Raw genomic sequence first — 9,334 nt, 5'->3', positions numbered from 1 at the left:
GGCTGGGGCTGAACGGCCTGAGGGCCGCCATTTGGTTTTTTAATTTGAAAACAATTAAAATTGAATTTCTAAAGGATTGTATTAAAGGGCAACAAAATCAAATTTGATTCATTATATTAATTTTAAACTCAAAGTTTGAGATTTTCATTTACGTCTTTTAAGACGTGAATAACATTTTTCCTCAGCATTTGTGAATACTGAGTATTTGTGAATGCCCTTTGGAGACACCCAGGTTAAGGTTACAAATGGCCCTGTAACCTGACGTGAAATAGAATCTAATGCCTCTGTGTGGTGTGTCTGTTTACTTCCTAATAAACTACAAAATCCGTAGCCTGGCATTCATAGCCCTCCTAGACAATATTTTCAATCTGATTCTTCACTACTCCCGTTCCATTCATCTGTGTCTCTCCGAAGGCACTTCTCTATAGCCTGAATTATATTAATAATGACTTGCCTGCCGTTCTTGTCTATATGACCCTTGGTAGGAAAACCGTGTACTGTTAATGACACACACGCACACACTGCACCTAGTGCCTGGTGCCTGGTTTTTGCTGTTTCAGTCACTGTTTAATGAATAATGAATGGGTATGTTGGTTTAGATTACAAAAACAGAAAAAGAGACAGATACATATAGATTAACTGTGCCAGAAAAGAAGCCATTGATAGCTTGGAATAGAAGACCTAACCTCCATATCTTGAGAACTCTACATTTTAGACATATAATTATATATACTTTAGACATACAACTTGGTATGGTTTACCACATGCAATTCTTATGTAACTATTATTCATAAAAGGGTAAACTGGCCTTTTGCATGAATTTAATACTTCTTTGCCTGTTTTTGGTACCCACCCTCTTTTAAAGATAAAGCATACTTATAATTTCACAGCTGCCTCACAATCTTCTTATATAGTAGGTAGAGCATAAAATAAAGCTTGGCAAAGGGTATTTGTGGAATAAATTTCCAGTTAACTTTAACATCTTGAATAGAAACACTGTTGATTATAAAAAGTAATTTTTATAAAATCCTAAATAACAGTTTTACTTGAAGGTTTCCATTGATTCGTTCATTTATTGAATAAATATGTGCTGAGCTGTTACTATATTCAATGTCCTGTTCTAGGTGCTGGAGATAAACTGGGGTGAACGTCTAGACCAGAAGTTGCAAACTGGTGACTTCTGAACCATATGTGGCCTGTTAGATGTGTTTTATTTACTGTGCATAGTGTTTGCCAACACTTAAAAACTGAGAAATTTCAGCCCCCCAAAATCTATACTTCTAGCTTCATTTGAAAAATTTAAAAATTTGGCAACATGATTTATTCCTATATGATAACAATTGACTGGATATAAAGCATCACGAGCCACCTTTATGTGGGGCACAACACCCCCAAATCACTACAGTAGTAGCTAGTCATCCTTGCCTCTTGAAAGGCAGCTTTTGTCACCCATTCACCCCGTATTACCCACTGATCCAGAATTTGGATTGGAAACTCCTGTTTTAAACACTTCTGTGTGTATATATCTAATTTTAAGAACATGGCTAAGTATTATCGAAACCCTGAAAACATTTTAACTCTTAGGGATTTACTTTGTTCAAACTTCGTTGATTGAATGTGTGATTTTATGTCAATGACTTGTATAAGTAGCTACCTCCTCTGATGCACTGAGTGCCTCAATGGCAAGGACCAGCTTTTGGTTTTTTTTTTCAATCTTTGCAATCTCAATTTCTTCTTACTTTTAAAAGATTTTATTTATTTATTTCTAGAGAGGGGAGGGAGGGAGGGAGAAAGAGAGGGAGAGAAACATCATTGTGTGGTTGCATTTCGTGCGCCCCTTGCTGGGGACCTGACCCGCAACCCAGGCATGTGCCCTGCACTGGGAATCAAACCAGTGACCCTTTGGTTCACAGGCCGGCACTCAATCCACTGAGCCACACCAACCAGGGCTCATAGTTCTTATTTTTTAAAGATTTTGTTTATTTATTTTTAGAGAGAGGGGAAGGGTGAGAAAAAGAGAGGGAGAGAAACATCGATATGCGACAGACACATCGACTGGTTGCCTCTTGCACCCCTCCAGTCCTTCCCTGAACCCCATCCAGGCATGTGCCCTGACCAAGGATCGAACCAGCGACCTTTTGCTTTGCAGGATGATGCCCAACCCACTGAACCATGCCAGCCAGGGCTGCAGTTTCAATTTCTGACATAGGCACCTGGCATCTGGTATGTGCTCAATTATTGCCAAGATCCCTTCCAAGTCAGCTGTGCCTTAAATCCTTAAAATTCACTCCACAAATATTTTTGAGTGCCTGCTATGTGCCAGACATTGTGCTAAGTCCTAGAGATACAGCCGTGAATATACAAACTGGAAATTTGATCTCATAGAGGAAAAAAAGGGGCATCAGACACAAATCAAAAACCCTTTGATGAGCCAGTCTGTTTCCAAGAGACTGAGGATCTGCTGTTGTAGAAATATAGTTGGCCTTCTTTACCTTTAATGATGAAAACTTAATACTGCTTACATTTTAAAGCAGCACTCCAAGTCAATAAAGCAGGCAGGGATTTATAATTTGCAACAGACTTCAGTTTATTTATTTAGTCTCTCCAGCATGCTCCACTGTCCTCCCCACAAATGTGTTGCCTGTAATTTGAACAAAGTTACAGAACATGCCTCTCTACTATAGGGATGGGCACATGGCCCTAGAAGAGCCAGTCGGGCCCTTCTCTGGGATGGCTATGTGGACTTTAGAGAAAGAAGAGCCTCTTCGTCTCGGGGTACCTAGGCAAGGCTGTTGACGTTATATTCCCTGCTGCTGGAAAAAGGTTACCTCTGTAGGAAGAGAGAAGGAGGCCAATTCGAAAAGAGAGTGAGAACTAAGCAGAACTGAGTGGGGTGGCAAGAGAGGGAGAAATGCCTAGCTCTGGTCACAGAGTTCTGCCCTGGGACCATAGCTCTGCCTTCAGCTGTAGCAGCTTTCTGGTGTATAATCCCACAACAACAAAAATTAGCAACATGTATTGGTTTGGTTTGCTTCGATTATTAAAAGCAGCCACTTCTACGGGAAACTGCCATCAAGTCAAGTTTTGAGAATGAGTCAGGGTATTGGCAAAATAATGAAAATGGTGAGTGTAAAATGTACTCATATGCTTGGGAAAACTACGTAATGTATATTATCTTTCACTTATCAGCACTAAGAGATATGTAACATGGATTCCAGCAAACAATTTGGTCATTGATTCTTCCCATGGCAGATGATGACATCTACTCTGGATAAAATAGGAGGTCCAGAGGCAGGAATGAGAGTTTCTTTCTCAGGGAGGGAGGTCAATTCAGTTCGTGAGCTTTGAGAAGCTGGAATGTTACCTCAGGTCTGGAAATACTTAGTGATGCTTGTCAGGTTAGAGACCAAGTTTCCCTGAGGGCTCAGTTAATTACCCAGAACTTTCTGTATTGATTGAACTCTGAGACCCTGCATGACTCTCTCAAAGTCGGGGCTCATTTTATTCTCTAGGAGGTATTTTCTCCCCTCTCAGCTGGATTTTCTTGGATTATCAAAAGAAAGCAAGTTTGTGCATACACACAGGAGACCTGGTGCACACATCATATTTTCCTTGTTTGGAGCAACTGGAGCAATTGTGTTTCTTCTAACACAATGTCTTAGAATTGCACAACAAGCACGGTGAGGGTTTGTCATTTTCAGAAGTTTTGGATCTGATCAGCAGGTACAACATTCATTCTGTGACACCGCTGGCTTTCCCAACTGTCATGGGAGCTGCAGATGATGCGCCTGCACTTAGTTGCTGGTGAGCTACTACTGTCTAATGAGCAATGGAGAAAACTAGTTCTACTGGAGGGTGCACAGTGTTCAGAGATACATAAGATCGTGAATACAGTCATTAAGTTACTCAGAAAAACTTACGCCTTTGATAATTACTCAGTTCTTTCATAATCATGACATTGCTAATCATGATTCCTGATTAAATAGAAAGTTGGGTGCCTGATCCTCATGAAAATGTAGAAGCCACCTTCAATCGCTACAGGTGGGAACGTGAAATGGCACAGCCACTGTGGAAAAGAGTCTGCCAGTTCCTCAGAAAGTTAGGCATAGAGTTACCATATGACCCAGAAATCCCAGTCATAGCATATACCCAAGAGAACTGAAAACATTCGGCTAGCCCTGGCTGGCATGGCTCAGTTGGTTGGAACATCATCCTGTAACTGAAGGGTTGTGGGTTAGATTCCCAGTCAGGGCACATATACCTAGGTTGCCGGTTCGATCCTCAGTCTGGGCATGTATGAGAAGCAACCAGTTGATGCTCTCTCTTGCACGGATGTTTCTCTCTCTCCCTTCCTCTTCTAAAAGCAATGCAAAAATGTCCTTGGGTGAGGATTTAAAAAAAAAGAAAATGTATGTCTACCAAAAAAATGTGTACATGAATGTTCACAGCAGCATTATTCACAATAGCCAAAAGGTGAAGAAAACCCAAATGTCCACTGAGAGATGAATGGATAAGCAACATGTAGTCTATCCATACAGTGGAATAGTATTCAGCTATGAAAAGGAATGAAGTATTGACACACACCCTTGGAACGGGCATTCAAGAAAGCTGTTGTTCAACCTAATCAATACCTCACAAGAGCATTATTAAATCTTTAATCAAAAGAAATTTTAGAGTTCTTCCAAAACCAGTATTACTATTGCTGTAGGAGGAATTTGTGAAATAAAAAATGGATTTGGGGACTTTAACACTGAAATTCATTCCTTTTAGCAACCTCTTTATGTTTAAAGATGTTTGTGACCAGCCTTTGCAAAATTTATGGATGCCATAGGAACTAAGATGATTACACCAAAATAACAGTAACTGTCTATTATTTCATTCACCAAATACTTTTTTATCATATTGTATGTACTGGGAACTCAGCTGGACACTGGTGAAATAGTGGCAAATGGGAGAAATTCAGCTCAGGCTGTCATTGAAGTCACAGTTTGCTTCAGACATGAATAAACTGCAAATAGGGACAAACACAACGTGACTCCATGTCACTAGGATGGCAATAATCAAAAAGATGGACAATAACAAATGTTGGCAAGGATATAGAGAAATGGAAACACTCAAGACATTACCGGTGGCACTGGAAATGGTTGGCAGTTCCTTAAAAAGCTAAGTATAGCCCTGCCCGGTGTGGCTCAGTGGATTGAATACCAGCCTGTGAACCAAGGGGCTGACAGTTCAGTTCCCCATCAGGGCACGTGCCTGGGTTGCAGGCCAGGTCCCCAGTTGGGGGTGAGAGGCAACCAGTCGATGTATCTCACCCTTTCTTTCTCCGAACTGTCCCCTCTCTCTAAAACTAAATAAATAAAATCTTTTTAAAAAAAGGCTAAATATAGAGCTACTGTATGGCACAGCACTTTCACTTTCTATTCTTGGTATTCCATATCCAGATGAAAATGTTCTGGAACTAGATAATGGTGCTAATTCCCCAGCATTGTGATTGTATTAAACCACACTTTACTGTACAGTAAACTGTACACTTTAAAATGTGGATTTTGTGTTATGTAAATGTTATTACAATAAAAATATGGACATCTGCATTTCCAAATAAGTGCTACTTGTTGCTGATCGTCTCAAAATTAATTGGAGGCCTACAGGAAGAGAAAACAGGTCTCAAGGTCACTTGGCTATTTGGTGGCAGAATAGGGCCCAGATTCCTTATTTCCTACCTGCGTTTCATACCCTCAGTCTCGTGGAGCAAAAAACAAGTTTAGCCCTGGCTGGTGTGGCTCAGTGGATTGAGTGCCAGCCTGTGAACCAAAGAGTAGAGGGTTCGATTCCCAGTCAATGTACATGCCTGGGTTGCAGGCCAGGTCCCCAGATGGGGGTACACAAGATGCAACCCCACATTGACGTTTCTCTCCCTCTTTCTCCCTCCCTTCCCATCTCTATAAAAATAAATAAATAAAATATTTAAATCAATTTTAAACACAGCATAACATTGGATGGCTTGCAATCTACTTTGGGAAACAAGACTGTCACATGAGTACAAATGAGTGATCAGTAAATGCAGATTCCTATGCATAAATGTAGTACAGTTAAACATCACTAAGCAGGAGTCTATAAATACTGCATTTATTTGGATAGTCAGCTCTGAGGAATCTGCTCTCACTGCATGGGAAGCAATTTTAAGTGAGCCAGCCACACCAGAACATAGGAGGCACCTCCCAACCTGTGAAACACAACATCTCTGTCCTTCTGAACTATCTGTAGTGAGCCTACTACTTTTTTTTAGAGTTTATTTATTTTTAGAGAGTGGGGAAAGGAGGGAGAAAGAGAGGAGAAGAAACATCAATGTGTGGTTGCCTCTTGCATGCCCCCAGCTGGGGACCTGGCCCGCAAAACAGGCATGTGCCCTGATCGGGAATCGAACTGATGACCTCTTGCTTTGCAGGACAGTGCCACTGAGCCACACCAGTCAGGGTGAGCATTACACTTTTAAGGTCGTGGTGAGAGGCGTGAGCCCTGTAATCAGATTGCCTGGGTATGAACTTGGCCTCACAACTTATTATCATGGGACTTTCGGCAAGATACTTAATCCTCTGTGCCTCAATTTTCTTGTCTATAAAATGGGAATAAAAATAGGACACACCTCAGGGGTTATTACAAGGATTAAATAAGAAGACAGAGGTAAAGTCCTTAGAATAGTGCCTAGGACTACTACCACAGAAAGTGTTAACTGTTATTATTGCATTTCAAAAAAACTGGTAAGTTGAGTAATTTTTTTACCCATTCCTAATCACTCACTAGCTTTCTTATCACCTCTAAAATGGAAAGGAGCTAACCCCTTTACTTCTGAGGCTAAGGACCAAAATAAATCATAAAGGCAAAGGGTTTTGAAAATGATAAAGCACTATGCAAACATAAACTTATTATTGAGTGCAGGGGAAATCATATTTATCTATTCATAAAATCAAATTTTTAAGAATTTCAATTTCCCTAAATTTTGTTTGGCCTACTCAGAGTCATTGCACATACCTGAATGTGCTAAAATCACATCTCTTTCAGAATTATCATAATTCAGACTTTTCACTAATTCAGAGAGGCATTTTCTCAATTGTTGCAGTGTTGTGATTTTATTTTATATAAAAATATAGTAGTGTGGATTTATGCTCTTGCAGGGACTTGAATGAGAATATTTCTAACATCTCTTCCAACCTCATGCTGATGGAATCCAGACAGGATTCCTCAAGTGGAGGTGATCGGGTGAGTCTGATCAGGAAAGACATTTTAAGTCCAGTAGAAAAGCTGTAATTTGGGAAAAAGGGGGAAGCATGAGGGGCCAAATATACAGGACTACAAAGACAGTTGTTGGAAGAGAAAGAAAAGGAAAATCTGGAAGGAAATGGTGTTAACAGCAGTTATTTCCTGGGTTAGAAGATTCAGGAATAATATCAATCTTTCCCATAACAAAATATCATAGACTTGTTGGCTTAAACAACAGAAATTTTTTTTCTCACAGTTCTGGACACTGCCAAGTCCAAGATCCGGTGCCAGCTGGTGACGGTTCTCTTGCTAGCTGGCAGATGGCTGCTTTCTTGCTGTGTCCTAAGAGAAGGTAGGGAGTGGGGATCTCTCATCCTCTTCTTACGAGTCCACCAATCATAGAGGATTCAGGCCTCACCCTTATGACCTCATTTAACTTTAATTATCTCCTAAAAGCCTTATCCCAAATGCAGTCACATTAGGGGTGAAGACTTCAACATACACATTTTGGGGGCACATTCAGTCCATGTGCGTGTTTGCATTTTCTGCATTTTGACAAATGGCATGCATTATTTGTATAATTTGTCTTTAAGAGACAGAAATGGAGGGAAAGTGGGATTTCATGGAAATATTTTGAAGGAAGATATCACCAAGGTGTTAGTGGTAATCAAGAAGAATGTTAAATTACTCCCCAAATTTAAGCCTGCTAATATTTTTGATAGCGCCCCTTTGCCCAACTTAGAAACTGCCATTACTTAGCCAGGCATTTGAGGCCATTTCAAAGATAATTTGCAGAGTGGCTTGAATTGTGGTTGTTTTTTCTATGTTTTGGAGTTTTGGCTTTGTGACTTTAAGTTCACACCCAGAGGACAAATTCCAAGAGCTCTGTTTTTTGGGTGTCATTGCAACATATCTACATTAATTCTTCACTTTACATCATGGGTAAGTTCTTTAAACTTCAGAGAAAGGACATATAATGAAAACCGATTTTACCATAGGCTAATGAATAAACTCCAGAGTTAACTTCTTATGGAATCTCATCAACATAGTAATAAAGCGATGTTAAAGGAAACACCATTATTCTAGAACCTTTCAGGGAAGGATTTGCTTATTTAACCATTTCTAGATAGTGGGGAACTCCCAGCCATGTGGCAGGGTAGGGTTGACCTCACTTTCAGCCAATGGACTCTCCTATTCCTCAACCACAGTGACTGGGTCAATCGTAAGCACATGAGCCAAGTTAGACCAATCAGATGGAGCTTCTGGATATTTGCTTGAACTGTTCCCCCACTGAAAAGGCACGAAGAGTGGCCTCAGAGCAAGTGGCTGCTATGTAGAGACATTAGTGGGAAAACTGGCCCATATGGAGAATGTGGAGCTGAGAAATGGAGAAAAATAAATTGTGCCCTGGTCCCACAGTGAGAGTACTAGATTACGCTTGACCTAAAGGAGTATTGCTAGATTGGCCTGTTTAGTCAAGTTAATATCTTCCACCCCCTCCTTTTTTTTTTTTCCCAAGCGTTCAAGCATATTTGGATTAGTTATTTGCCCCTATAGGATTCTGGTTCATGAAGAAAGAATATAAAAGCCAAACCAGCCAAGATCTTAATCATAATTAGTTAAAAACACACTAGATATAATTTAAAATCAAACATGACTTTTATGCATTGGTCATGCTTATATATTTTTTAATTGTGGCTCACTGAACAAGATGCTATATCTCAAATAATATAACATTCTTCTCTTAAATTTATCTTTCCTCACTGTGAATTACAATTTATCCTACTTCATAAGAAAGTATTTTTTTTAAGTGTCAATGATGAAATAATTAACTACTCAAAAGAGGCCATTCTAAATCAAAAGTTACCTTGAATTAGATGAGGTAAGAATCAAACAGAATTGATCCAGTTGAAACAAAAAATCTTCCCTGCAATGTCAAAAGAGCTTAAAATCTTTCCAACAATGCTCAAAGTAAAAGGCTATTTTATTTTAGCAAAGACAGATGTGTGTTTGGGAATATCATTTGAAATCATGATCTATGCAAAGTTAATACAAACATCATGAACCTAGAAGG

The sequence above is a fragment of the Pteronotus mesoamericanus genome, unplaced genomic scaffold (genome assembly GCF_021234165.1).
Source record: "Pteronotus mesoamericanus isolate MK-2021 breed Mesoamerican mustached bat unplaced genomic scaffold, CSHL_Meso_final scaffold_507, whole genome shotgun sequence".
In the NCBI taxonomy this organism is placed as follows: domain Eukaryota; kingdom Metazoa; phylum Chordata; class Mammalia; order Chiroptera; family Mormoopidae; genus Pteronotus; species Pteronotus mesoamericanus.
This window is presented reverse-complemented; position numbering follows the sequence as displayed.